Source organism: Chlorocebus sabaeus, chromosome X (genome assembly GCF_047675955.1).
Source record: "Chlorocebus sabaeus isolate Y175 chromosome X, mChlSab1.0.hap1, whole genome shotgun sequence".
Lineage (NCBI taxonomy): Eukaryota > Metazoa > Chordata > Mammalia > Primates > Cercopithecidae > Chlorocebus > Chlorocebus sabaeus.
The window spans coordinates 38,089,633-38,112,031 of record NC_132933.1 but is presented as its reverse complement, the minus strand read 5'-3'; positions in this window follow the sequence as shown (position 1 = coordinate 38,112,031).

Genomic DNA, 22,399 nt, shown 5'->3' with positions numbered 1-22,399 from the left:
TTCTTATTTTATATTCAATATTGAATCATTCTTATCTTTCTGAGCCTTTGTGGCTCTGTTTCTGCAGACTCTCACTCAAAATGGCTTGTTTCTTTGTAGATTTCATGATATTTTTTTCATTGTGAGCTCATGTTCTTCGGAATTTTATCTGTGGGAATTCTTTGAGGCCACTTAACCGTTCTTCTAGCAGAAATTTTAATTTGCTACTACGATATGCCTAGGGGTGCTATTAACCAAGGACCACCATAAACTAACTTTTCTGAATGATGGTTTCTAAGACACAGGAATAGAATTCTGCTCCTAAAACTGCTTGAGTGTGGGTATGTGGTTGGGAGTTCTCAGAGGAAATAATTTTTCCCCACACTCTTCTGTCTCATCCCTGGACAGATAAGTATCTTTAATGTAGAGATGTGGCATTTCCTAGGCCACTCAGTGAGGTAGTGACTGTTAGAGGATTTTAGCTTTATGATAGACTCTCCAATCGGCTTGACTGCCTTGCGTGAGTGCCAGGCTTTACAGTCTGTTTTGGTCCGCCACACAGTCCTTTAATACTGACTCTAGGCCACCAGGGACAAGCACATACTTCCAAGACAAACCCTGGTTGGATTACCTTTAGAAAACCAGGCTTTATTGTCTGGCCTCTGATTGTTTTCCTTACTTAACTTCAGCTCGGCTCCACTTTAAAAACATTTTAAATATTCAATTCCACTTTTCAGGCGCTTTTTTTGGAAGGATTACCCCAAACACCTATACTATTGCCTGAAGCAGAAAATGTTCTCTTATTTAATACTATTTTCCCTAGCTAGTTTCATCCTCTTTAGACTATATTTTCTCTCTGGATGACTCTCAAATCTACATTCTGGCCTTTTTTTGAGGTTCAGACATGACTAACTCTCCCTGTCCCATGTCTGCTCTTTGTCCTATGCCTAATGTCTCAGTGAGGGGCACAATAATCTGCCTAATCAATCAGGCTAGAAATGTTAACATCCACGTCAGATCATTTCTCTCTCTCATACTCAGTTACCAATTACTATAATTACCTACTGTGAAATTGTCTCAGGTTATCCCTTCTTCTTCATTCCCTGTGGAAACACCCTGATTCAGGCTCTTACCCACTCCTCGTCTAGACAATATCCCTAGTCACACAACTGATCTTTGACCTCTAATCTATGTGCTACCCTTTTCATGATTGAAGCTGCAACTGAAATTCTTCAAAATCACAGATCTGATCATGTCACTTACCTGCACAAAAACCATGATTGCCTTTCCATTGCCTATTAAAGAAGGAGTAAAATCCTGATGTCTTTGCTTAGTGTTCAAGGTACCTGGCAATGGAGTAGCAATCTTTACAGTCTTTTCATTGTGACTCCTTATTCTGTGACACATGCAATGCTTCAGTTACACTGTACTTGTCACTCTGTGATTTAGCTACTTTACCTGAAGTACTCTTTCCCTCATCTCCATCTACCAAAATCCCACTTGTCATTTAAGGCCCAGTTCAATTTTTACTCCCTCCATGAAGCCTTCCCGGAGATTAAAAACACCTTCGTCTGCACTTCATAGCAGTTTGCCTGTATCTTTTGTGGCACTTACCATATTGTTCCTTTTATTAGAGGTCATTGAGATGTTTCTTTTTCCTACCAGATTCTGAATCCTTGAATGCATGAGAGGATGGTAGTTACATACTTTGGCTTTGTTTGGGATCAGTAAGATCAGGTTCAAACCTTGATCACATCACTAGCTGTGTGACTTTCAGCTTAACTTCTCTGAATTTCACTTTCCTCATTTACAAAAATAGTAGCATTGTAAAGTTTAAATTACCTAATTCATGTAAAGACTTTAGCGCAGTGCTTAGCACAGAGTAACTGTTCAATACATATTCACTATTATTATTAAAGATAAGTGTTACAGCTTGTTCATCTTTCTATGTCTTCAGCAGTTCCTCCAGCTTCATCTCTTCCTGCACCCCTCTTCTCCTTCCAGGGCTTAGCCCAGAACCTTGTACAGACTGAGTAATCGCTAAATTCTTCTGGAGCAAATGCTGAAAACATCACACAGTTTTTATACAAAACATTTAATTCAGTCTGAGTAGGAACAGTTCGTGTTTGTATGAGACACCAACAAACGAATGCTTATGGACTGTCCCTGCAAGATATATCAATGGAACATCCTGTCTGAGCACCAAAGAGCAGCCCCTTTCAGTATTGTCTGAACAAGCTGGCCTTACTAGGAGTGGTGAAAGAGAAGGGGGAGGTTTCATATCCTAAGGAAGTGTTTGGAACTTAATGAGAAGTGTAGGCTGAGAAAATGACCCTGCTCTTTGAAAATCAAATGCAGCTACTGAATGTGAGGCTTACACACAGCCAAGGCCATGTGTGAGCAACAGGGGCCAGAGTTTTGCAAAATCTTTTTTCTGGCCTGTGGTGAATTTTGAATCAAACCCACTCAGCATTTTGCTCTCTATAGACACAGCACATTTTTTCTCTAAATCCTCACTCTCAGCATGCTTACTAACCAACATTCCTGATAAAAACCAATGAAACCAAATGAATTATTTCGGGTGAGATATGAAGTTGGTCTTCCCCCCATGTCTTGCTCCAGTACCAAAACTGTTTATGCTATACTTTACATTCCTTGAAACTACCAATATTCCGAAGTTATCTTTCTCAGATTCCATAGTTTTTTCTGTTCTAGAAAAATAAAAACACCATATTTTATGTATTTTATGACATACTTGTTCTAATGTTATCAGTAAGATTCTCATAAAGGTGAAAGGTTTTCAAGTCCAAATTTTGTTTTTTAATTCTTCCTGAATTATATCTTGCATAGCTGCAAATCCGTCAAAATGCTCAAATGATTCTATATATGTTTCCAAGTTTACTTATGAATTTGAGAACAGTTTAGACTTTTGCTGCTTTAAGCTAACTATTTTAGGAATGTGGAGCTTTATCATTCAGGGATGATAAAAATGGAATTTTTCTTTAACCTCATAGCACACACAACTCAATGGTATTTCTGAGATCTGATTTTTTCCCCTTGGGTAAAGAGTATGCAACAGCTCTATTACACGATACACTCCAGGTGACCCTCCACACCACACTCTCCCTGCCAAGAAATTCAATTAAAAGTCTTTGTTTTTGAAACCAAAGGTTATATACATGGTTGCCTGGCTGATCTTTATTTGTACATGTAATTATTGATTCCTAACGTGTCCCTTCCGTTGGAAAAATCAGTGGCCCAGGATATATATAGTAAACGTTATTCAGTTCTATCTCCTAAATAGTTTTTCTTTGATAGTATCTGCTCTCTCCTCCTCAATATTGATCTTGCTCTCAGCTAGCTGTCAGGTAATCACTGACAAGGTCTTGACTGATAAGGCTTAAGTCAGGAGTTTCTAAGAGTTGTGTGTGCATGCGTTGTGTGTGTGTGTGTGTGTGTGTGAGAGAGAGAGAGAAAGGGAGAGAGAGAGAGGAGAGAGAGTGAGAGGAGAGAGAGAGAGCACGTGAAAAAGAGAGAAAGAGAGTGAAAATAAGGAGAGGAGAATCAAAAGTCAGAGGAAAAGAAGGGAGAACCCAGAAAGTAGAAAATAGTGAGGCATGGCAGAAGCAACCAGCATGAAGACCTAGAAAATGAAGCCATGGTATTGTTTTCTGCCTGGGAATTCCTAGCGTAAGGTGTTACCAATCTGAGTTAATAAAAATCTTCTTTAATACCCAACCAGTTTTTATTACTTGAAAGTTTTCATGGCAGAACTTTAGGCACCCTGGCAATTCCTGGAGAATGTAAGTTGGAGATGGCCTTATGATTCAGAGTGATCATCTCAGTGGTGTAATCTGTGGGGTGCAAAGCAGAATCACTGGCTCCGGTCACTACTCAGACCTTATTGAATCTGCCAAGCAAAGAGTGGGAAACTGTTTCCTGTCATACTTTATGGCCCAGACAAGGCAATGTGAGTTTACTTTGCTTAAGGGGTTGAAGTTTTTTGAGCCCTCCTTTTCCTATTTCAGTTCCACTAACTCTAATGCTATTAAAGAGGTAGAAGGCGAGGCACATGCAAATCTAGTTTGACATCCCCAAGTAAGCTACCTAGTGTCAACTGAAGGATGATGAGGTTCATAAATTTGGAAATGAGAGCTTTATTTCTCATAAAGTGTTGTAGCCTGCAGGGTAGCCATTATGACAGGCTGAGAAGCAGAGCCTCCTGCCAGAAGCCAGAAACAGATACTTTAAGGGAGGAGCAAAAGGAACAGGAATTTATGCTGAGCAGGGTGATTGAATATACATATTCAATAAACTATAGGAGGAGTCATGAATATTTATGAAAGGAGAACTGCACATGTGTAACTGAGCTTCATGCCCCTTCATGGGTCCTGTATACAAAAAATGGTGGTGTTAACATGATCTGAGGGTAGAGTTTTTGGCTTTCTGACATCAAATGGTGAAGTGGGAGACAAGAAAACCCTTACTGCACATCCTCCATAGACTGGTCAGACTACTCCGTGGTCGGTGCTCTCTTACGCAAAATAAAGGAGGGGCAGCATCACGAGGTTGGTTCATATCAGTGGTACAGTCTTTTGAAAGGGCTGGTTACCGTTAAGCCCTTAGGGAAGAAAGTCTAATTGTGGTTAGGGAGGGAGGGAGTATAAAGAAACATATCTGACTCCGCATTCTGTCATGGCTAAGAATTCACTTTCTTTCTTTCCCTCTCTCTTTCTCTCTCTCCCCCTTTCTTTCTCTTTCTTTATCTCTCTTTCTTTCTTCTTTCTTCCTTCTTTCTCTCTCCTTCCTTCCTTCCTTCCTTCCTTCCTTCCTCTCTTGCTTTCTTGTTTTCTTTCCTTCTATTCTTTCTTCTTCTTTTCTGTTGAAAAGAAGCTCCCAGGCTGGAGTGCAGTTGTGTACTAATGGCTCACTGCAGCCTCAACCTCCTGGGCTCAAACAATCCTCCTCCCTCAGCCTCCCAAAGTGCCAGGATTACAGATGTGAGCCACTGTGCTTATCCAGCATGAGAACTCAGTTTTCAAGGTTACTCTGGAAACCTGTTGGCTAAGAGACGGCCGATTCAGTCAGTTTGGGTGCTTAGAATTTTAGTTTACATTAGGAATAATTGGCCATACAAACTCCTCCAGAAAAGCAGCCAGATCTTTTATATTGTGCTTGTTTGAGGCCTGACTTTATTTCCAAGAATCCCCTGGAGGAACCCTTGTGAGGTAGGTGAGTCTTTTGGTTGCTCCCCTGTTGTCTTTCTCTTGGATTTCCCAACCCCAGCTGCTTACTTCATTCCCTCAGGGCCTTGGTTTCACTCAGTCTACTATAAAAGCACCTTTACTTCAGGTATCAGGCCTGCCCATGATAAGGCTTTGTTATTATAATGCTCATCCTCATGTAGTTTTTCATTTTGCAGGACAGACGCAAATAAGGCAAGATGGGCCTTTGCAAACAGCTTAATCATTACCTCTTGAAGACAGAAAATCTTTCAAAAACGTAAGTCTTTATTTTCTGCTCCTGCCTGCTGTTTCTATTATGTCTCCACAGGAATATTGTTGATCAATGGTGCATTTTGGTGAACGTAATATGTGATGGGGGGGGCAGCAGAGCCTCCCTTAAAATCCTTCAGTCAAGCAACCTAGACATTATCTAGGCAGCGAATAGTTCCATCTCCTCAGAAGCCCAGCCACATCCACAATTAAGAAAAGGAAAGCATCATGCTTGCCTTAGTTCATGCTGCTATAACAAAATGCCACGAACTGGATGGCTTACAAACAAAAGAAATGTATTTCTCATATTTCAGGAGTCTGGGGAGTCCAAGATCAAAGAATTTCTAGGTACAGTGTCTGGAGAGGACCTGCCCTCTGGTTCATAGATGGTACCTTCCTGCTGTGTCCTCACATGGTGAAGGATGAAAGGCAGCTCTCTGGAGCTTTTTTTTTTTTTTCTTTCTTTAAAATTTATTTATTATTATTATTATACTTTAAGTTCTAGGGTACATGTGTATAACGTGCAGGTTTGTTATATATGTATACTTGTGCCATGTTGGTGTGCTGCACCCATCAACTCGTCAGCACCCATCAACTCGTCATTTACATCAGGTATAACTCCCAATGCAATCCCTCCCCCCTCCCCCCTCCCCATGATAGGCCCCAGTGTGTGATGTTCCCCTTCCCGAGTCCAAGTGATCTCATTGTTCAGTTCCGACCTATGAGTGAGAACATGTGGTGTTTGGTTTTCTGTTCTTGTGATAGTTTGCTAAGAATGATGGTTTCCAGCTGCATCCATGTCCCTACAAAAGACACAAACTCATCCTTTCTTATGGCTGCATAGTATTCCATGGTGTATATGTGCCACATTTTCTTAATCCAGTCTGTCACTGATGGACATTTGGGTTGATTCCAAGTCTTTGCTATTGTGACTAGTGCCACAATAAACATACGTGTGCATGTGTCTTTATAGCAGCATGACTTGTAATCCTTTGGGTATATACGCAGTAATGGGATGGCTGGGTCATATGGTACATCTAGTTCTAGATCCTTGAGGAATCGCCATACTGTTTTCCATAATGGTTGAACTAGTTTACAATCCCACCAACAGTGTAAAAGTGTTCCTATTTCTCCACATCCTCTCCAGCACCTGTTGTTTCCTGACTTTTGAATGATCGCCATTCTAACTGGTGTGAGATGGTATCTCATTGTGGTTTTGATTTGCATTTCTCTGATGGCCAGTGATGATGAGCATTTTTTCATGTGTCTGTTGGCTGTATGAATGTCTTCTTTTGAGAAATGTCTGTTCATATCCTTTGCCCACTTTTTGATGGGGTTGTTTGATTTTTTCTTGTAAATTTGTTTGGGTTCTTTGTAGGTTCTGGATATTAGCCCTTTGTCAGATGAGTAGATTGCAAAAATTTTCTCCCATTCTGTAGGTTGCCTGTTTACTCTGATGGTAGTTTCTTTTGCTGTCCAGAAGCACTTTAGTTTAATTAGCTCCCATTTGTCAATTTTGGCTTTTGTTGCCGTTGCTTTTGGTGTTTTAGACATGAAGTCTTTGCCCATGCCTATGTCCTGAATGGTACTACCTAGGTTTTCTTCTAGGGTTTTTATGGTATTAGGTCTAACATTTAAGTCTCTAATCCATCTTGAATTAATTTTCGTATAAGGAGTAAGGAAAGGATCCAGTTTCAGCTTTCTACTTATGGCTAGCCAATTTTCCCAGCACCATTTATTAAATAGGGAATCCTTTCCCCATTTCTTGTTTCTCTCAGGTTTGTCAAAGATCAGATGGCTGTAGATGTGTGGTATTATTTCTGAGGACTCGGTTCTGTTCCATTGGTCTATATCTCTGTTTTGGTACCAGTACCATGCTGTTTTGGTTACTGTAGCCTTGTAGTATAGTTTGAAGTCAGGTAGCGTGATACCTCCAGCTTTGTTCTTTTGACTTAGGATTGTCTTGGAGATGCAGGCTCTTTTTTGGTTCCATATGAACTTTAAAGCAGTTTTTTCCAATTCTGTGAAGAAACTCATTGGTAGCTTGATGGGGATGGCATTGAATCTATAAATAACCTTGGGCAGTATGGCCATTTTCACGATATTGATTCTTCCTATCCATGAGCATGGTATGTTCTTCCATTTGTTTGTGTCCTCTTTTATTTCACTGAGCAGTGGTTTGTAGTTCTCCTTGAAGAGGTCCTTTACATCCCTTGTAAGTTGGATTCCTAGGTATTTTATTCTCTTTGAAGCAATTGTGAATGGAAGTTCATTCATGATTTGGCTCTCTGTTTGTCTGTTACTGGTGTATAAGAATGCTTGTGATTTTTGCACATTAATTTTGTATCCTTGACTTTGCTGAAATTGCTTATCTGCTTAAGGAGATTTTGGACTGAGACAATGGGGTTTTCTAAATATACAATCATGTCATCTGCAAACAGGGACAATTTGACTTCTTCTTTTCCTAACTGAATACCCTTGATTTCTTTCTCTTGCCTGATTGCCCTAGCCAGAACTTCCAACACTATGTTGAATAGGAGTGGTGAGAGAGGGCATCCCTGTCTTGTGCCAGTTTTCAAAGGGAATTTTTGCAGTTTTTGCCCATTCAGTATGATATTGGCTGTGGGTTTGTCATAAATAGCTCTTATTATTTTGAGGTACGTTCCATCAATACCGAATTTATTGAGTGTTTTTAGCATGAAGGGCTGTTGAATTTTGTCAAAAGCCTTTTCAGCATCTATTGAGATAATCATGTGGTTTTTGTCTTTGGTTCTGTTTATATGCTGGATTATGTTTATTGATTTGTGAATGTTGAACCAGTCTTGCATCCCAGGGATGAAGCCCACTTGATCATGGTGGATAAGCTTTTTGATGTGCTGCTGAATCCGGTTTGCCAGTATTTTATTGAGGATTTTTGCGTCGATGTTTATCAGGGATATTGGTCTAAAATTCTCTTTTTTTGTTGTGTCTCTGCCAGGCTTTGGTATCAGGATGATGTTGGCCTCATAAAATGAGTTAGGGAGGATTCCCTCTTTTTCTATTGATTGGAATAGTTTCAGAAGGAATGGTACCAGCTCCTCCTTGTATCTCTGGTAGAATTCAGCTGTGAATCCATCTGGTCCTGGACTTTTTTTCGTTGGTAGGCTATTAAGTATTGCCTCAATGTCAGAGCCTGCTATTGGTCTATTCAGGGATTCAACTTCTTCCTGGTTTCGTCTTGGAAGAGTGTAAGTGTCCAGGAAATTATCCATTTCTTCTAGATTTTCTAGTTTATTTGCGTAGAGGTGTTTACAGTATTCTCTGATGGTAGTTTGTATTTCTGTGGGGTTGGTGGTGATATCCCCTTTATCATTTTTTATTGCGTCTATTTGATTCTTCTCCTTTTCTTCTTTATTAGTCTTGCTAGCGGTCTGTCAATTTTGTTGATCTTTTCAAAAAACCAACTCCTGGATTCATTGATTTTTTTGGAGGGTTTTTTGTGTCTCTATCTCCTTCAGTTCTGCTCTGATCTTAGTTATTTCTTGCCTTCTGCTAGCTTTCGAATGTGTTTGCTCTTGCTTCTCTAGTTCTTTTAATTGTGATGTTAGAGTGTCAATTTTAGATCTTTCCTGCTTTCTCTTGTGGGCATTTAGTGCTATAAATTTCCCTCTACACACTGCTTTAAATGTGTCCCAGAGATTCTGGTATGTTGTATCTTTGTTCTCATTGGTTTCAAAGAACATCTTTATTTCTGCCTTCATTTCATTATGTACCCAGTAGTCATTCAGGAGCAGGTTGTTCAGTTTCCATGTAGTTGAGCGGTTTTGATTGAGTTTCTTAGTCCTGAGATCTAGTTTGATTGCACTGTGGTCTGAGAGACAGTTTGTTATAATTTCTGTTCTTGTACATTTGCTGAGGAGTGCTTTACTTCCAATTATGTGGTCAATTTTGAAATAAGTGTGATGTGGTGCTGAGAAGAATGTATATTCTATTGATTTGGGGTGGAGAGCTCTATAGATGTCTATTAGGTCTGCTTGCTGCAGAGATGAGTTCAATTCCTGGATATCCTTGTTAACTTTCTGTCTCGTTGATCTGTGTAATGTTGACAGTGGAGTGTTGAAGTCTCCCATTATTATTGTATGGGAGTCTAAGTCTCTTTGTAAGTCTCTAGGTACTTGCTTTATGAATCTGGGTGCTCCTGTATTGGGTGCATATATATTTAGGATAGTTAGCTCTTCCTGTTGAATTGATCCCTTTACCATTATGTAATGGCCTTCTTTGTCTCTTTTGATCTTTGATGGTTTAAAGTCTGTTTTATCAGAGACTAGTATTGCAACCCCTGCTTTTTTTTGTACTCCATTTTCGTGGTAGATCTTCCTCTATCCCTTTATTTTGAGCCTATGTATGTCTCTGCATGTGAGATGGGTCTTCTGAATACAGCAGACTGATGGGTCTTGACTCTTTATCCAGTTTACCACTCTGTGTCTTTTAATTGGAGCATTTAGTCCATTTACATTTAAGGTTAATATTGTTATGTGTGAACTTGATCCTGCCATTATGATATTAACTGGTTATTTTGCTCGTTAGTTGATGTAGTTTCTTCCTAGCCTAGATGATCTTTACATTTTGGCATGTTTTTGCAATGACTGGTACTGGTTGTTCCTTTCCATGTTTAGTGCTTCCTTCAGGGTCTCTTGTAAGGCAGGCCTAGTGGTGACAAAATCTCTAAGCATTTGCTTACCTGTAAAGGATTTTATTTCTCCTTCACTTACGAAACTCAGTTTGGCTGGATATGAAATTCTGGGTTGAAAATTCTTTTCTTTAAGAATGTTGAATATTGGCCCCCACTCTCTTCTGGCTTGGAGAGTTTCTGTCGAGAGATCTGCTGTTAGTCTGATGGGCTTCCCTTTGTGGGTAACCCGTCCTTTCTCTCTGGCTGCCCTTAAGATTTTTTCCTTCATTTCAACTTTGGTGAATCTGGCAATTATGTGTCTTGGAGTTGCTCTTCTCGAGGAGTATCTTTGTGGCGTTCTCTGTATTTCCTGGATTTGAATGTTGGCCTGCCCTACTAGGTTGGGGAAGTTCTCCTGGATGATATCCTGAAGAGTGTTTTCCAACTTGGTTCCATTTTCCCCCTCACTTTCAGGCACCCCAATCAGACGTAGATTTGGTCTTTTTACATAATCCCATACTTCTTGCAGGCTTTGTTCATTTCTTTTTCTTCTTTTTTCTTTTGGTTTCTCTTCTTGCTTCATTTCATTCATTTGATCCTCAATCGCTGATACTCTTTCTTCCAGTTGATCGAGTTGGTTACTGAAGCTTGTGCATTTGTCACGTATTTCTCGTGTCATGGTTTTCATCTCTTTCATTTCGTTTATGACCTTCTTTGCATTAATTACTCTAGCTATCAATTCTTCCAGTCTTTTTTCAAGATTTTTAGTTTCTTTGCACTGGGTACGTAATTCCTCCTTTAGCTCTGAGAAGTTTGATGGACTGAAGCCTTCTTCTCTCATCTCGTCAAAGTCATTCTCCATCCAGCTTTGATCCGTTGCTGGTGATGAGCTGCGCTCCTTTGCCGGGGGAGATGCACTCTTATTTTATGAATTTCCAGCTTTTCTGCCCTGCTTTTTCCCCATCTTTGTGGTTTTATCTGCCTCTGGTCTTTGATGATGGTGACGTACTGATGGGGTTTTGGTATAGGTGTCCTTCCTGTCTGATAGTTTTCCTTCTAACAGTCTGGACCCTCAGCTGTAGGTCTGTTGGAGATTGCTTGAGGTCCACTCCAGACCCTGTTTGCCTGGGTATCAGCAGCAGAGGCTGCAGAAGATAGAATATTTCTGAACAGCGAGTGTACCTGTCTCATTCTTACTTTGGAAGCTTCCTCTCAGGGGTGTACTCCACCCTGTGAGGTGTGGGGTGTCAGACTGCCCCTAGTGGGGGATGTCTCCCAGTTAGGCTACTCAGAGGTCAGGGACCCACTTGAGCAGGCAGTCTGTCCCTTCCCAGGTCTCAACCTCCGTGTTGGGAGATCCACTGCTCTCTTCAAAGCTGTCACATAGAGTCATCTGCGTCTGCAGAGGTTTCTGCTGCTTTTTGTTGTTGTTGTTGTTTAGCTGTGGCCTGTCCCCAGAGGTGGAGTCTACAAAGACAGGCAGGTTTCCTTGAGCTGCTGTGAGCTCCACCCAGTTCGAGCTTCCCAGTGGCTTTGTTTACCTACTTAAGCCTCAGCAATGGTGGGCGCCCCTCCCCCAGCCTCGCTGCTGCCTTGGGGTTAGATCGCAGACTGCGGTGCTAGCAATGAGGGAGGCTCCGTGGGCGTGGGACCCTCCCGGCCAGGTGTGGGATATAATCTCCTGGTGTGCCCATTTGCTTAAAGTGCAGTATTGGGGTGGGAGTTACCTGATTTTCCAGGTGTTGTGTGTCTCAGTTCCCCTGGCTAGGAAAAGGGATTCCCTTCCCCTGTGCGCTTCCCAGGTGAGGCGATGCCTCGCCCTGCTTCAGCTCTCGCTGGTCGGGCTGCAGCAGCTGACCAGCACCGATTGTCCAGCACTCCCTAGTGAGATGAACCCAGTACCTCAGTTGAAAATGCAGAAATCACCGGTCTTCTGTGTCACTTGCGCTGGGAGTTGGAGACTGGAGCTGTTCCTATTCAGCCATCTTGATGAGCTCTCTTTTATAAGTGCACTAATCCCATTCATGAGGGCTCTCTTCTCATGACCTGATAATCTCCCAAACACTCCATCTCCTAACACCATCACATTGGTGATTGGGCTTCAACATATGACTGTGGTGGGGATACGTATATTCAGACCATAGCAGGGCTATAGCACTGGTTCTCGCCTTGCCTGTATATTATAACCATTGGAGATACTTTAAAAACACTGATGGGTCTTGCGTGAAGCTTGAGCACACAGCTTGTTTGAAACTCCCCAGTTGATTATAAAATATAGCCAAGCCTGAGAGCTACTTTGTTACAGTGTGAAGTTTTTGCTGACAAATGGCATCCTATGTAATGTCAGAGTTTGATTGATTTTCCTCTGTCAACAATCATCTTCTTTGAAAAAAACAGGTGAGGGCCAAAAGTAATGCCCAATATTTACCAACCTGAATCCTGATACTAACCCTTCTTCTTGTTGAACCTTAACTAGCAGTATTGATAATATTAGCTTTTACTCTCTAGCAATTAATTATTAGAATTGGGTATATTTCGGGAGACAACATCCTTGCTGCCTGGGACTGAGGGGATTCCTAGGATGTAGAATTTTGGTTTTTAAACTAGACAGTGCTAGAGAAACCGGGATGAGTAGGCTACCCTAGACCCATATGAGAAGAGGACATAAGCCATACAGTTATTTGTGCAGTCACATTCTAAGGATTACAAATTGGGAGAATATGCAACACAGAGGCAATGCTTTTTGCAGGAATCTACCACTTTCTATGGACAAGTGAAGTTATTCAGTTTGATGTACTTGGCACAGTTCTACAAAGGAAAAGTTCACAGTTACAATGGCTCAAAAATAGCAAAAACAAACAAAACAGAACCACCAATGTTCCACATTCACTTCTTGACCTGGACTTGTGTAGCTTGGTTAGAGTTTGAGCTCCTGCCTAGTGATTATCAAGAGGTAATTGGGCAGTTTACATGATGAATGGTATCAGCACAGAAGTCCAGTTGTGACCAAAAGCCCAAAAAGTATTCATCTTATTATGTGCGTGTTGAATAGGATTTGAAAATGGATCTGCAACTGAACATCATATGGAAACATTTTTTTTCTAAATTGGAGGATGCCCACAAGTGGCAAAACACATCATGTTGGAAAGTACACATCTGATGTGCCTGACTCAAGTGTGTTTTCTTTTCCTTTTTCTTTCTTATTTTTTTTTTCTGAGACAGAGTCGCCCAGGCTGGAGTGCAGTGGTGCAATGTCGGCTCACTGCAACCTCCACCTCCCAGGTTCAAGTGATTCTCCTGCCTCAGCCTCCTGAGTAGCTAGGATTACTGGTGGGTACAACACCAGGCTAATTTTTCTATTTTTTTTTTTTTTTTTAAGTAGAGACAGGGTTTCATCATGTTGGACAGGCTGGTCTCAAATGCCTCACAAGTGGTCCACCTGTCTCAGTCTCTCAAAGTCACCATGCCCAGCATTTTTTTTTTTTTTTTTTTTTTTTAGACAGAGTCTTGCTCTGTTGCCTAGGCTGGAATGCAGTGGCACCATCTCAGCTCACTGCAGCCTGAACCTCCCAGGGTCAAGTGATCCTCCCACCTCTCAGCCTCCAGAGTAACTGGGCGGGACCCACCACATCCAGCTAATTTTTTTTTTTTTCTTTCAGAGAAAGAGTTTCGCTCTGTTGCCCAGGCTGGTCTCAAACTCCTGGACTCGAGCGATTCACCTGCCTTGGCCCCCCAAAGTGCTGGGATTGCAGGTCTGAGCCACTGCACGTGGCCTCAAGTCTGTTTTCAATAGGACAATACTATTTTATTATCCTCAGGTGGAAAAGGTTAGAATTGAGTAATGGGCCCTTGGTAACCTTAGATAGGAGGAATGCAGATTTTAGTATATTAACACATACATTTTATGTAAAATTAGTTGCAAAACTATAAACATTTTGTGGTAGTCTGTGTATCTTTAATACAAACTGGCAATGTATACAGTGGTTAAAAAATTGGCTTTATGGCCAGGCGGGGTGGCTCACATCTGTAATCCTAGCACTTTGGGAGACTGAGGAGGGTGGATCACTTGAGGTCAGGAGTTTGAGACCAGCCTGGGCAACATGGTGAAAACCCGTTTCTACTAAAAATACAAAAATTAGCCAGGCGTGGTGGCATGCACCTATAGTTCCAGCTACTCAGAAGGCTGAGGCACAAGAATCACTTGAACCCGGGAGGCAGCGGTTGCAGTGAGCCAAGATCATGTCACTGCACTCCAGATTAGGTGACAAAGCCAGACTCCATCTGAAAAAAAAAAAAAAAAAAAAAAAAAAGGCTTTAGAATCAGACAGATGGATTCAAAATCTGGTTCCACTTCTTGGGACCTTGTGATGTGACCTTGGGAAAATTACTTAATCTTCCCAATTCTGTTTCATCATCTGTATATTAAAGATAATTATACTTCCCTTGTGGACTTGTGAGAATTACATGAAAAAATAGATATAAAGCAGAGTTTCTCAACCTCAGCACTACTGACATGTGTGACCACATAATGCTTTGTTTCAGGGGCCTGTCCTGTGAGTTGTAGGATATGTAGCAGCATTTCTGGCATCTACTCACAACTACTCTCCAAGAAGTGACAACTGAAAGTGTCTCCACACAATACCAAAAATCCCCTGGGGTCATGGGAGAATTGCCACTGGCTGAGAACCACTGGACATAAAGTGATTAGCGTGATATCTAGAAAATAGCAGGTACTCAATAAGTGGTAGCAATTATAATTATTAATACTATATCAAAACTAGAGCTCTTATTCCTGATGTGGAACCTTAAACATATATAAATATTTTAACTGTAACTAAGAATAAACTCTCAGACTTATTCTTTTAGGCTGTGTAAAACAGTCTTATTCCGCTGAAAGCAATATCAGAAAACAATACTTTTCTGCCTCGCATCTCCTGCACCTATTAGTCCTGCAAATCTAAGATCTTTTAGGTATAGTGATGTTATTCAACCATTTTAAATGTGAATATATGAACAGTGACTATAATTTAGCTATTTTTAAGTGGTTTGTGAATGTTTAAAATGATTGAATAGCATCACTATACCTAAAAGATCTTAGATTTGCAGGACTAGCAGGTGCAGGAGATAAGAGGCAGAAAAGTTTAAGGCATTTGAGGTGCAATCTTTTCTCCCATCTAACTCATTTCCCCTCTCCTGATATTCATGCCCTGCAGAAAACCTCAACTCCTACTTTACTATGGCAATTGAGTATGAGTTTCCTCTCATGAACAGCCGGTCTCCTGTCTGAACTCTTCTTCTCCTCTCATCCTTGTTTTTATTAAAGAAAGAAGGGTCTCTCCTCTATGAGTCTTCACTCCTATACTGCTCTCTTTCCTGAAAGACCTTGCTCTACCATTTATGCATTCTGTATCCATGTCTTCACTATATTCCTTTCCATCAGCTCCTTTTCTCTCTATCACCAAATAAGATCAGTTTCCCCTACTTAGAAATGTTTTTTGCTACAGACGTCTGAAATTGCAGTCTTATTTCTTTACTGAACCACACACACAACTCCTTCTCAGTTTCTTTTGTTGGATCCTCTTTGTTGCCTAGCCCTTAAAGTATTGGTACTGCTCAGTGTTCTGTCCTCTGACAGCTCTGCTTCTTACTCAACACTACGCGACCCTACTTTCACCCAGAGAAATCCACATTTTCTCTCATAGATTCAATTACCAACTATTTGCTGTTGCCTCCCAAATCTCTATTTTCTGGATTAAATCTCTCTCCGAACCTGAGATAAACATAGCCAACTGCCTACTATATACCTCCACTAGGATATCCAGCAGGTATCTCAAAATCAACATATGCTAAACTGAACTCATCAATTCTATTCTCAGAGTGACTCCTCAACTGATGTTTCCTACATTAGCATACACTCGCTTGTCCAAGCCAAACATCTTGATGTCATTCTTGGACGTTCTTTCTCCCAAAACTTCCCACTGCCAATTAATTAGCAATAACTGTCAATTCCACCTCCCACATATTTATCGAGTCCACCCACTCCTCTCTCTCTCTCTCTACTGACACCATCATGTCTCTCCTAAACTAGTGTAACAGGCTCATAACTAACCAACCCGGCCTTGCCTTACCCTGCCCATGCGCAGTTAGAGGGATCTTTCTAAAGTACAAACCTGATTAAAGCACTCTCCTGTTTAAGCCTTTCAGCAGCTTCCCAATGCCAGTTTGGATTGAATTCAAAGTCTTTGACACAGCCCTGTAAGTTTATTAGTTGACTCCTGCTTACCTCTTCAATGGTATCTCTACGAAATCACTCAGGCCACTATTTTTTTCAGTTGCTTAATGGTCTTGTTTTCTTTTCTCTCTAGATCCCCGCACAGGGTGTTTCTTGCTTGAATCACTCCCTTTGCCTCTCATCTAGCTAATCCCAGCTCATCCTGTAGGTCTCCATTTAAACATCACTTTCTCTGAAAAGCCTTCCAGATCCCTCAAGTCTGGGATAGATGGCCCTCCTCATGTCCTATGTTAGTACCCTGTGTCTCCTGCACTTTGGTGCTTATCAGATTGTCGTGTAGTTTACAGTTTTCTTGTCTTTCTTCTCCACTAGGCTATAATCTACATGACAGTGTTTCCAGCACTCTAGTGCTAAGCACATAGTAGGTGCTCAAGAAATAATTGTGGAACAGAACAGAATTAAATGTCTCCATGATTCTTCATAAAATACAAGGCTTTTATTCTCATTATTTTTACTTTTTTTATTTTTTTGAGACAGGGTTTTGCTCTGTCACCCAGGCTGGAGTGCAGTAGTGCAACCTCCACCTGCCGGGTTCAAGCCATTCTCATGCCTCAGTCTCCTGAGTAGCTCGGATTATAGGCTCATGCCACCACGCCCGGCTAATTTTTGTATTTTTAGTAAAGATGGAGTTTCATAATGTTGACCAGGCTGGTCTTGAACTCCTGACCTCAAGTGATCTGCCCTCCTCAGCCTCCCAAAGTGCTGGAGTTACAGGTGTGAGCCACTGCGCTCAGCCTTATTCTCATTTTTAATCTTTCTAGATACTCAAATTGTTTGATCCTTCCCTGTCTTCTTAAAATTATTCTCCTTTGTTTTAAGTGACAGCACAGGATGCAACTTGTCTTTCTACTTTTTTTGAGAATTTCTAGTCCTTGTTTGCTGATTCCTTTCCTGTCCCTTAATTTTGGACTTTCCTCGAAGACTCTGTTCTTCACTGTATTTTATCTCCACACTCGGTATCTAGAATATAACAAATACTCAAAAATTATCGTTTCCTTCCTTCTCCCATTCTCCAGAAATTCATTTAATCTCATGACTCCAAATGTCTCCCAGATTCATGTTTCAGTCTGAGCAATGCAATGGAGTACCAATTACCTGATACCTCAAACGAACTATAATCAAAAACCATGGCATTCGACCATACCCATTCAGTTTATTCCTACAACACAACTTCTGTATTTGCCAAAATTGTAACCAAGAGTCTCTTAATCACTGGGGATCCATACATCAGGCATCTCTAGCTTCACTAACTACTTTATACTCTGGGTGCAATTACCCAGCAAGTGTTACCTTTTCCCTAGAAATGATCCCATCTATTGATTTTTTTCTCTTATTTCCCCCTTTATTTTTTCTACCCTCTTCTTTTTACTCTTATATTACTGCATTGGATTTCTTGCTAGTTGACTTTCCTGATCTCAGTATCATCCACTTTCAGATTGTTTTGTATACTGCCACCAGACTCATCACCCATACACACTCCTTTCATGGCCAAGGGCTTTTCACACAGTAGACTCAATAAATATGACAGAAAAACAATTCACTATCCCCTCAAGAACTTACAGTGGCTACAAATCATCTGCTAAGTCCAAACTCCCCTTTCTGACCTTTTTCCTTCCTTCTGGCCCTAACCAGCTTTTCAGCTTTATCACAACCCCATACTGTTCTTCCCTATATTCTACTTTCCTGACTTGCTGAACTTCTTGCCTTTTCCAGAACACATCCTGCTTCGTTCCATTGCCCCTGTTGGTTCCTCTACCTTGAGCAAATTCACTCCCCTATCAGTATGAAAAGCCTAATATTTTTAATATTGAGTTAAAATGTCACTTCTTCTGTTAGGTAGAGTCGATGCTCATTCTGTGCCTGTTCTGTAGGTTATACTTAATACATTCATTACTTTCTTTCTGGTATCATAGTAATGTGCATGTCTACACTATAAATTTCATCATGTCTGGAATTCTCACTTGTTCATTCTTATAATTCACGATGCATCCAAACCATTGCCTGTAATGCACATAGTAGGCACTTGGCAATGAGTCCTTGAAATGACTTGGCCACATTGTCAACCATTTCTCCATGCCCCCACTCTTGGTCTCCACCAAGTGAATAGTGAGTCAGGAGGCAGCTCTCTTTGAATAAAATTAAGCTGGACATACCCAACTCTGGTAAGACATTGTCAGTTTTGGCAGGAGCATCTTCTGGGTATCTGCTTAACTTACATGACTCACCATAATCTGCCCTGTCCAATGTATACAGCCTTGCTTCTCATTTGTTCCTAAGCATGTGTCCTCCACTTCACATTATTTTAAATCTTTCAACTCAGCCTTTGTTCATGCGGTTGCCCATGCCAGAAATACTCTTCCCTTATTCTGATCAAATCCTCCCGAAACTTCAGACCCAGATTAAGTCTTACTTTATCCATGATGTCATCTTTAACTATTTGAGCCCACGTTTATCTCTCCTATGTCTGAATTCCTTTGGCAGAGATAATGTAATATATTATGGTATTCTCAAATTCTTTCCTGCATATGTCTTGCTTTTCTCAGCAAGAGAATTGACTCTTTGGGGGCAAAGATCATGTTTTAGTCTCCTTTGGTAATCAGTGCTGCTGATCATTAGATTGATAAATCAACAGAGCTATTTTCTTCCTTATTACTAATTTCTCATAAATCGAGAAAAGATCCCCATAGCCTACTTTTGTCTATTAAAGAACTCTATATCAGGTATTGGAGATAACCTAAGGATTAGCCAATATTATTTAAAATGAAAGATTTTTAAAAATCAATATTTTTTTGCAATTAAATCAGTTTCTTTGCAGTTAATCCTGCTTGTTGTCTTGCAATAGGTTAAGGCAGTTAGGAGAAAGAGTTAATTAAAGATGATGGATTTTGCAGCTATTTATGAAACATGGTTGAACAAGATCCTGATAAATCAAATTCACTCTCATGTTTTTTTAATTATAGGAAAAATAATGAAGTCTATGTTCTGGTGATTAGATCATTTTGGTAGTGAAATCTTTGTGGACGATATTTGGACTTTCATCACAGATTTAATCCATTCGAACACTTAAGGGGTTGTTTACAAGGTTGAATAACTAGGCATGGTTTGACCCAGAGAGTTGTGCATAAGCTTCACATATGACACAAGGAAGAGCTGAAAGGCAGATGTGAACAAATGGCACAGTGTGGCTTAGACTTTGTACTGCACACTGGATTTTCAGGATATGCAGGGAGAAAAGAAACATAACAACATTTCTCTGCTTATTTCTTTATATTTAGGTTCATTTCTTGTACTAAGGAATCAGTTTCCTCTTAAGTGTTTTGATTTTTTTCTTTAACACAATAAATTGGTTAACAGCATTTTGATTTTGCAACCATTGCTTTAAACTCACTATAATAAACCATGCTATTGACGATGTCAGAAGGCAGATGAGATCAGACTTTAGGTGGAGGTCTGTTTTACTTCTTACAGTCACTCATTTCTATATTTTTATATCAATGAGAGTTGAATGTTGCATTCTTTCTCTTTGATCTCTGTTTTGTTTTTTCCAGCCGCCACAGAACGCTAGCTATTCTATGATCAAAGCTCCCCTGAAAGCCTTTAACCCTCACAGGTCACTAGCCAGTACTTTAGTGGGTTACTCTGGTCATCATTTTCTTACAGCTCACCAACAGCTACTTACAAGAGCATTTGACTAGAGATGCTCCCTCAATTTAATAAGCCCTCCAGTTACACACACACACACACACACACACACACACACACTTAGAAACAATGTCCACACAGAAACTTGAACACAAATGTGCATAAGAGCTTTTTCATAATAGTCAAAAAAGTGGAAACAACCCAAAAGCCCATCAGTGGATGAATGGATAAATAAAACGTGCCATATCCATACAATGGAGTATTATTTGTCACTGAAAAGGAATTAAGTACTGATACATCTATACAACATGGACGATACTTGAAAGCACTATGGTAAGTGAAAGAAGCCAGACGTAAAAGGCTACATATTGTGTGATCTCATTTATGAGAAATGTCCACAATAGGCAAATCTAAAGAGACAGAAAGCAGATTAATGTTTGCCAGAGTCTGAATGGGGGGTGTGGCATGGGGATGAAAGTGATTGATAATGGGTATGGGTATTCTTTTTGAGATGATGAAAATATTCCAAATTAGATTGTGATGATGGTTGCATAACACTGTGAATATACTAAAAAAATATGAATTGTACATTTTAAATGGGTGAATTTGTATGGTATATGAATTGTATCTCGATTTTTTAAAAAAACACTTAAAAGTCTCCTTTTGAGGACAGAGCTAGCTCCCAATTTTAAATACGGGTTCTGTATCAGAATCTTCAGAGGTAGGGACCTGGAATCTCTGCATTATAATAAATTCTTGACTGATTATTATGCACAACTAAAATTTAAGGATCACAGAATTAAAAGAAACAAACCTTGCACTGTCTCCATGAAATATAACTGCAAATGTCTTCATTCAGGGAGAAGCTGCAATTACTCTCAAGTGAATAATACTCAACTTCTTTGTTGTTGTAGATCAGGTATTTAAGTTTTGGTTGATCGATCTTTGTGTATCTACTTTCAACTTTCAGATCAACTTTCTTTTATACCTCTGAAAGAAAGGGTGAGAACACAGGATCCACTGATACTCTGTTCCCTATGAATTAAAATTAGAGAATTGCTATCAGTCTCACTTCTGATAGCATTTGTGGAAAACTAGTTCAGGGTTTTCCTCCTTCCACAGCTAAGGAAAGAAAAATAAGATTCTGTATCATACAGTAAGTTGGAAATGTGAGTGAAGTTAGAACTTATGATTCTCTGTCTTGAGTGGCTTTTGCTCAGCTGTGATTGAGGTTTTAAATTGTACATCAGACTGTGGTATTAACTCCCTAAAAGGCATGGAATTGTAAACATATGCCACATTCTAGCTCAGTAAAGGAAAATGTATTTTCCCTACATCACTTTAGAAATTAAAGCTCTTGGCTGGGTGTGGTGGCTCATGCCTGTAATCCCAGCACTTTGGGAGGCTGAGGTGGGTGGATCACTTGAAGCCAGACGTTCAAGACTAGCCTGGCCAACATGGTGAAACCCCATCTCTACTAAAAATACAAAACATTGGCCAGGCATAGTGGCGGGCACCTGTAATCCCATCTACCTGGAGGCTGAGACACGAGAATGGCAATTCCAGCTAACCTTGGTGGTCTTATCAGAAATAACTGAAGAAGGCCGGGCGCGGTGGCTCAAGCCTGTAATCCCAGCACTTTGGGAGGCCGAGACGGGCGGATCACGAGGTCAGGAGATCGAGACCATCCTGGCTAACACAGTGAAACCCCGTCTCTACTAAAAAATACAAAAGACTAGCCGGGCGAGGTGGCGGGCGCCTGTAGTCCCCGCTACTCAGGAGGCTGAGGCAGGAGAATGGCCTGAACCCAGGAGGTGGAGCTTGCAGTGAGCTGAGATCTGGCCACTGCACTCCAGCCTGGGCAAAAGAGCCAGACTCTGCCTCAAAAAAAAAAAAAAAAAAAAAAAAAAAAAAAAAAAAAAAAAAGAAAGAAAAGAAATAACTGAAGAAACTGGATTGACATTAGATAGGTGAATGGGATAATCTTGATAATCATATAGTACTAAGTTAGAGAAGTATTGGGTAATATAGCATGAGTTTACAGATCCTGCATAGGCTTCACTTTGATGAAGTTACTGTGCTGCTAGCTGTCTAATAATTAAAATGGTAAAAATCTTAGGTTATCTCTACCCTTCATCAAACTTTTTTTTCAAATATAAAAATCTGCAGAGCATAGGTTAGGAACTTTTACTCATATTTGAGAAAATTGTTTATTTTCTTGTTTCCTGAAAATCTAAACTAAACATGAAATTTAAGTGAAACCAAGAATAAGGTGTATTTAGTGTAACTACCCGAAATCTCATTTTTCACATGTCAACAATTAAAAGTAGCTAATATTCA